Below are 8,130 nucleotides of genomic sequence, written 5' to 3' on the forward strand. Positions count from 1 at the left end.
AAACTCTGTGCCTTTTCTTCTTAACTTTTTTTGGTCAGAGCGTTTTATCACAGCAAAAGAAAGAGAAAACAGATGCGTGTCTGTAACAGATAGTGAGATTGAAATAATAAAGCTTCCCAACAAAGAGACCTGGACCAGACAGAGTCACTGCCAAATCCTACCAAATAAAGAGTTAAGACCATTGCTTTCTGAACTGTCTCATAAAATAGAAAGGGAAGCTATGCTACTAAAATCATTCTATAAAGCCAATATTGCCCTAATACCAAAACCTGATAAAGACAACAAAAAACAGATAACAATAACACAACATCCCCGATGAACAAAATTCAAAAACTTCTCAATAAAATTCTTAATAACTAAGTGTTCGCAGCCGTCGCCGCGCCGTCGCTGCTCCCTAACGCCAGCGCCACCTCTAGCTTGCAGAGCTCCACCCGAAGGAGAAGGGGGGTAAGTAAGAAGGTGCCCATACCATGGCTCCTACAAAGCAGACTGCCAGCAAATCCACCGGTGGTAAAGCATCCAGGAAACAATTGGCTACTAAAGCCGCTCGCAAGAGTGCGCCCTCTACTGGAGAGTGAAGAAACCTCATCCTTACAGGCCTGGTTCTGTGGCACTCCGTGAAATCAGACTTTATCAGAAGTCCACTGAACTTCTGATTCGCAAGCTCCCCTTCCAGCGTCTGGTGCAAGAAATTGCTCAGGACTTCAAAACATATCTGCGCTTCCAGAGTGCAGCTATTGGTGCTTTGCAAGAGGCAAGTGAGGCCTATCTGGTTGGCCTTTTTGAAGATACCAATCTGTGTGCTATCCATGCCAAACGTGTAAAATTATGCCAAAAGATATCCAGCTACCACGCCGCATACGAGGAGAACGTGCTTAAGAGTCCACTATGAGGGGAAACATTTCATTCTCAAATTTTTTTTCCTCTTCTTCCTGTTATCAGTAGTTCTGAATGTTAGATATTTTTTCATGGGGTCAAAAGGTACCTAAGTATATGATTGCGAGTGGAAAAATAGGGGACAAAAATCAGGTATTGGCAGTTTTTCCATTTTCATTTGTGTGTGAACTTTTAATATAAATGCAAGATGTAAAGCATTAATGCAAGCAAAATGTTTCAGTGAATACATTTCAACAGTTCAACTTTATAACAATGATAAATAAACCTGTTAAAATTTTCTGGACAATACCAGCATTTGGATTTTTTTTTAAATAAGTAAATTTCTTATGGACGGCAACTAAATGGTGTTTGTAGCATTTTTATCATACAGTAGATTCCATCCATTCACTATATTTTCTGACTGAGTTATCCTACATGCAAGTACATGTTTTTAATGTTGTCTGTCTTCTGTGCTGTTCCTGTAAGTTTGCTATTAAAATACATTAAACTATTTTAAAAAATTCCTATTAACTAAATCCAAGGACACATTTAAGAAGATCATACCCAAGATCAAATTAGATTCATTCTAGGGACACCAGATTGTCTCAACATACACAAACCACTAATTGTAATTGTCCTGGCTAGTTTTATGTCAACTTAATACAAGCTAGAGTCATCTGAAAGGAGAAACACCCAAGTGAGAAGTCTTCAATAGGATCCAGCTGTAAGGCATTTTCTTAATTACTGATTGACAGCCCATGGTGGGTAGTGCTATCCCTGTGCTGGTGGTCCTGAACTCCATAAGAAATCAGGATGAGCAAGCCATGAGGAGTAAGCCAGTAAGCACATGACCACTGCATCAGCTCCTGCCTCCAGGTTCCTGCCCTGTTTGGGTACTTGTCCTGACTTCCTTCAGTGATAAACAAGGCTGTAGAAGTGTAAACCTGAATAAACCCTTACCTTCCAAAGTTGCTTTGGTCATGGTGTTTCATAACAGCAATAGTAACCCTGACTAAGACATAAATAGGCTTAAATACAGAGACCACAGAAGCATGTGAACAGAGGCAGTGACGGCCTCTGACAAAGCTCATATCAAAAACTCTGAAGAAAATAGAAACAGAAGAATGATACCTCAACATACCTCAGCAGGGCAAATTATTACAAACCCCATCCAGCAGTATACTAAATGAAGAAAAACTAGAATCATTTCCTTGAAAATCAGGAATGAGGCAAGTGTGACCCCTCATACTCGAAATAGTGCTGAAAGTCTTAGCTAAACAATGGGAGTGAAGAAAGAAATTAAAGGAATAAACTAGGGAAAAGAAGAGAGGTTTGGAGATAGTTCAGTTGGTAAAGTGCCTGCCTAGCAAAAGTGAGGAACTGATTTGAGCCCCAGGACCCACATAAAAATGCTGGGTGTGGGATTCATATAATTCTAGTGCTGAGGAGATTGAGACAGGAGACTCTTTGCCATTTACTGGCCAACCAGCCTAGCCTAATTGGTGAGTTTCAGGCCAATAAGAGGCCCTGCCTCAAAAGAGGTGATGGCATTCCTGAGGGTGGCACCCTGATATTGTCCTCTGGTCTTTGGTTACATGGACACACATGGGCATACACACACCTCTGACACACAGGTACCCCCCCCATACTTAAACATGTACATGCTTTAAAATATAGGAAAGGAAGAAGTTAAGAAATCTGCATTTGCAATGACATGACTTTATAATGAAAAGACCCTGAAGATGCCACTGGGGAACTCTCAGACGTGACAGACACTGTCAGCAAAACAGCACAAAGCAGAGTCAACATATTAAAAGCCAGTAGGTTTTTTTTAAATGTATATGCCAATAAAGAATTTGTGTATATGCCAATAAAGAGCTTGCTGGGAAACAAAACCAGAGAAAATAATCCTTTTGCACTAGCTTCAAATACGAATTTCAGAAATAAACCCAGGCAGGGAAGTGAAAGACTTCTACATTGAAAATATAACACACTGAAGAAGATACTAGAAGACAGAAAGGCATTCCGTGCTAATGGATTGGCAGATTAACATTATGGAATGTGCAACAGAAAGCAGTTTACAGATTCAATGCAATTCCCAACAATATTCACTTGAAGTTCTTCAAATAAAGTCCTAAAATCCATACAGATGCACAAAAAGAACCTGAAGAGTCAAATAATCCTAAGCAGAAACAGAAATGCTGGAGCTGTTAATATTCTGATATGCCTCTTGAAAACCCACCCCTTGGAGTAACCCTGTGTCCTGACATAACAGCCTCATTTTAAGGAAATCTCTTCCCTTTCTTCCCTCCTCTCTTCCTCTTTTCTCCCACAAACTGTGCTGCCTCAAACTCCCTCTCTCTTCCTTTCTCCTTTCTGTCAATCTTTCTATCTTTCTAAAAAATGCTTTCTGTGTGGATGCAGCATCTGGGTTGTGAATTATTGGCTGCTGCTGCCACCATGTCTGCATGGAATTCATCTGCCCAGCCTGCCAGTGCATCTGCCCAGCATACCAGCAAGTTTTGCCCCCTGGCCCAGTCAGACTTGGGTCCCCTGCATGCATAATTCATAACATGGGGCTATCTTGCACAATCCCTTAGTCCTCGCTGACTCTCTGGGAAGTTGCAGGTCAGATTTATCTTGGTTCACTTGCTGATGCCATGTGCCTTTCAGGCTTTAAACCCTTTGGGCCCATCCCTCTGTGATGACATATGGAGACACCCTATGCCCACTCAATTACACCACCCATAGCCTTTAATATCATGGTCCATTGGCTATCTTGAGCCATTATTGTTGGCCCTCTGACCCTCTGGGATGCTGGAGATCAGTCTTCTAGGCCTTATACCTCATTGTAGAAAAATGTGCCTACCCAACTCCCATCCCAGCTTCTTTCTCACTGCCAACTCCCACATGCTCCTCCAGCCTCTGCTAAGCAACTACATCATCACTTGTCTCCAGTTTTCTTTACGAAGCATGTATACCCCTTGCCTCTATTTACTCTCCTTGTCTGCAATTCTATCTCTTAATCTATTCTCTCTGTCACTTGACTCTGTTGCTGGGACCTTCTGTTCCACCCACAGGACTTTGGTGTGGGACCCTTCCCCCACCCACTGGATGCTCTGTCACTGCTCAGAGCCAAGCCCTGCATCAGTCTATATTTCCTCTGCTGCTCCTGCTGCCAGGCCTTGAGAGATGGCCACACTGACTTGTTTCTGACTAACTCTCTAAACTTCACTTTATATGTTCAGTTTATTTTAGGAAAAAAAAAAGAAAAAACCCACATGACCACATGGGCAGCCACCACATTTGGTAAGGGCAGTCACATGTTCACAAGACATCCAAAATGAGGGCAGTCACATGATCAGGTGCCATCATGGCTAAGATCAAAATGGACAGGTCGTATGACCTCACCAACATCTTTACTAAGGGTAACCTCCTTTTGAGGGTCCCGACAACAACACCCCAATGCCAGCTTGAAGCAGATATAAAAGAGAACACATCATCTCACGTTCTCTGTACAGAATAGGCTGAAATCCTGGGTCCAAAGGCACCCCCCTGGCACAGAGGATGGATTAGCTATCTAAAATCCATTGATATTTGTTAATTGACACTGTTCTGCAATAAGATGGGACACTTGACCTTCTTTATGCAGAACCAATGAGGTATTTATATGACCTTAGGAAATAATTATTTCTACATAAATCATTCAGGATTATAATCTGGCTGTACTCAAGGATCAGAAGAAATACAGCTATAGAACACTAAAAATGGTAATAGATTTCAACTATCACTGTCAACAGCTTAAAAAGTATCTCTCCTTACTCAGGATCTATTCAGTCTTAGGAATGTGAGCCTCCATATTCTTGCTAACTTCATGAAGCTGTAACTAACTGGGAAAACTATATATTCAGATTTAATTTATATATGTGCTCAAAGTTATAAATACATCCAATAGATTTTGTTCTCCTAGTCCTCAAACACTTGTAGGGATCTGAGAATGTGGCATTTAATATAAAAGCGTTTTATGATAAAGAGACATGTTCAGCTCCTGGCAGCATTCTATATCTTCTTCAAGAAGAATTTGGGAGCTTATGGCAAGGCTGTCTTTGCAGCAAAATCCTGAGATCCTGTCCAGACTGTGAATATGAGGAACAACAGGGATTGATTGTCCTCTCTGCCAATACAGGTAGGATGACCTCCCCAAATTTCTACTTCACAGAAAAAAAAATCTGTAAGACCTTCTGGACTTATCACCTGAATAAGTGCTACCTTTGGGGCCTCTGTCCATAATGACCACAGAGAGACATGGAATTGCTGCGTAGGTAGCTGTGAAGTTGTCTTACTTCTTAAATTTATTCTTCTCAGATCTGATGATGTTTTCTAAATAGGGTTATCAGTTTAACAGTCCCAGACTTCATGGTATAGGATAGACTGGTTTTAGATATAACTCCAGAGGTTCAAAGTTTTAATACTGATAAATGCAGCTTTGATAAACTGATAGAACATTGACTACAAAGAGTTTTGAAGAGTCCTTAAATTTCTATGGATTTTTAACACTTTTTGCTGTGATGTAAATCCATTCCAGCTTTCTTACAGATGCCTACAAGTTCCTGGGAAAGGTTCTGCTACTGTATCAAGAACCCTTGTCTGATGAAAACTTAATAGTCTCCAGAGCCCACTTTGACCGCACCCATTTTCAAGCATATTTTTCAGTTTCCCTCCTCATGCCTGGGTCAAAGGGCTCTCCAGATATGCCAGCACCTGCACTAGCTGGTACCAGCCCCAAGGATGCCAACTGAGCTGGATGCACCCCCACCTCCAGAGAAATGGCAGATGGGATGGCTCCTACACTCCTGAAGAACACATCATCCTTCAATTCATGCTGGTACCATTTCTCCAGGCTCAGGCAGGCACAGGACCAACAACTGGAACCTGGTTCTCCAAGATGTCACAATGAAGAACATACCTGCTCTCATGTCTCACTCATTAGCTCTTGCCTCTTTTTTAAGATCGAGGCACTTCTGTGTTCCATTCTTTCTGAGGGTTATCACTCTTCCAATGGCTAGCTCAGTTCCTAAGGCCAATGATAACAATCTACGTTTTCTCCTAGCAACCTCAAAGAACAGCTGCCTGAGGTCTCCACATCTGAGATTTCCAGGCTGACAGCTAACTATGCTTCCTCACTCCTGCCTCTTGCTGTGTGTGACTCCAGGCTTCCCCCTCCCACTTGGCCCCTTGTCAGCTTGAAGTAGCCTTGAGAATGCAGCACCCATGCTCCCCCACTGCTCCCATAACTCACCTCTTTTTATAAAAACGGAGGAATGTTAACATTCTGACCCATCCCCTTGGTTCTGCCACTTGAGTGCTGCTTGCATCCTGATGTAAAAGCCTCATTTTAAGAAAAAACTCTGCCCCTTCCCCTCTCTCTTCTGCCTTTCCCTCCTTCCCTGCCATGAGGTGTGCACACCTCTGCTTTCTTTCTCTCTTTCTCTTCCTCTCTCTCTCTTTCTCTATCTCTGTCTTTCTAATAATCTCTCTCCCCATGAATGCAGGGCCTGGGTTAGAGTGACTGTGTCTCATGTGAGTTACTGTGTCTCGGCTGCCACTGCATCTGCCCAGCATGCTGGCATGTTTCCCTGCACAAGCTGGATATTCTTGGGAGTTACCCACACAATAATTCATAACAGGCACTAACTTGGTACTTGATATCAAACAATATAGCAGATCGATAGTAATCAAAACAGCATGAAGCTGGCACACACACACACACACACACACACACACACACACAAAAAAAAAAAAAAACATATAGACCAAGGGAACAAATGGAATGAAGAACTCAGAAATAAACCCACAATTAGAGCCACCTAATCGCTGACAAAATGTGTCAAAAATTACACATTGGAAAAACAACAGAGAGACAAAAGGAAAAGGGAGAAAAACACACACTAAGGAAGGGAAAAACAGTCTTTTTATCAAATAGTGCTGGAAACACTGGAAATCCATTTGCAGAAGAATTAAACTGGATTCCCATGTCTCACCCTGCAAAAAATCTATTCAAAGTAAATCAAATACCTAAAAGTGAGGATATGAAACTTTGAAAATCCTAAAGTGAAGCATAGGCAAACAATTCAAGATATAGGCCTAGAAAAGAATGTTGTGTAGAAATTACAAAAGGGGTTACACATAATTAATAAGCTTCTGCAAAGCAAAGGATATCATCTCCATTCTCATATCCCAGACCTCTCTGTTCTTCCCACTGCACTTTTCTCATATAGGACAACTGGTAGTCACTTCGTTCATTGTTACTTTCATCTTATTTGATTCCCTTGAGGAGGTAGAGTGTCTCTTTTCAGAACCAGGCCTGGCGCCTGCCACAGGGTGGACTCATGGGGCTGTGGTGCTCCAGTGCCCACACAGAAGCCAGGCCTGGTAGCATGTGCCCATAATCTTAGCAATGGGCAGTTGGAGGCAGTAGCATCCTTGAAGATTACTTGTCAACCACTCTTGCTGAACCAATGACAAAGCTCCAGGTTCAGGGAAAGACTATCTCAGAACACAAAGTAGAGAGGCATTGAAGATACTACCCATCAATCTCTGGCCTTCTCATACATACAGGTGGATGCACAAAGAAGATTATGTGCACCTACATACATATATACACACATAGAGGGCAGGGGAGGGAGTGTTGAGATTATCTCTATAGGAATTTGTTAACATAGGTCAATGAAAACTATACATGTAAATGGCATCAATGACCCACAGACTGAAATTCAAGATGGGGGTCAAACAATGAGGTTAGTGGAAGACAAAATAGATGTCATAGTATTTGGTATTTAATGAAATATTCTTCAGATCAAAATTAGTTATAAAATACAGATAGTCTACTAGATAGGAACGGAGGAAACATTTCACTGGGAAATATAACAATTGTAAATATAAGTGCACCAAATGTGGGGCTCCTAATTTCAGAAATATACAAATGGTCACAAAAGGTCAGATGGATTCTGATAGGATAACAGGGACTGACATCAATATCCTACTTTTACCTTTAAACAGGCCACCCAAAGCAAAACAATCAGCAAAGAAACTGCCTGGCTAAACCACACCATACATCAAATAGACCAAACAGATATCTGTAGAACATTCCAATCAACGGATAAAGTGTATATATTTATCTCAGAGGTCCATAGAATCTTCTCTACAATAGACTGATCTAGGCCACAAAGCAAGTCTTTATGAGTATAAGACAAC

At 41.5% G+C, this 8,130-nt stretch overlaps 1 pseudogene; it reads left to right on the forward strand.

The window, feature by feature from the left end:
- The first annotated feature begins 470 nt into the window (after nucleotides 1-470).
- Nucleotides 471-1,379, forward strand: LOC143272781 (histone H3.3A-like; annotated as a pseudogene).
- The last annotated feature ends 6,751 nt before the right edge of the window (nucleotides 1,380-8,130 follow it).

This window comes from Peromyscus maniculatus, chromosome 4, assembly GCF_049852395.1.
Source record: "Peromyscus maniculatus bairdii isolate BWxNUB_F1_BW_parent chromosome 4, HU_Pman_BW_mat_3.1, whole genome shotgun sequence".
In the NCBI taxonomy this organism is placed as follows: Eukaryota; Metazoa; Chordata; class Mammalia; order Rodentia; family Cricetidae; genus Peromyscus; species Peromyscus maniculatus.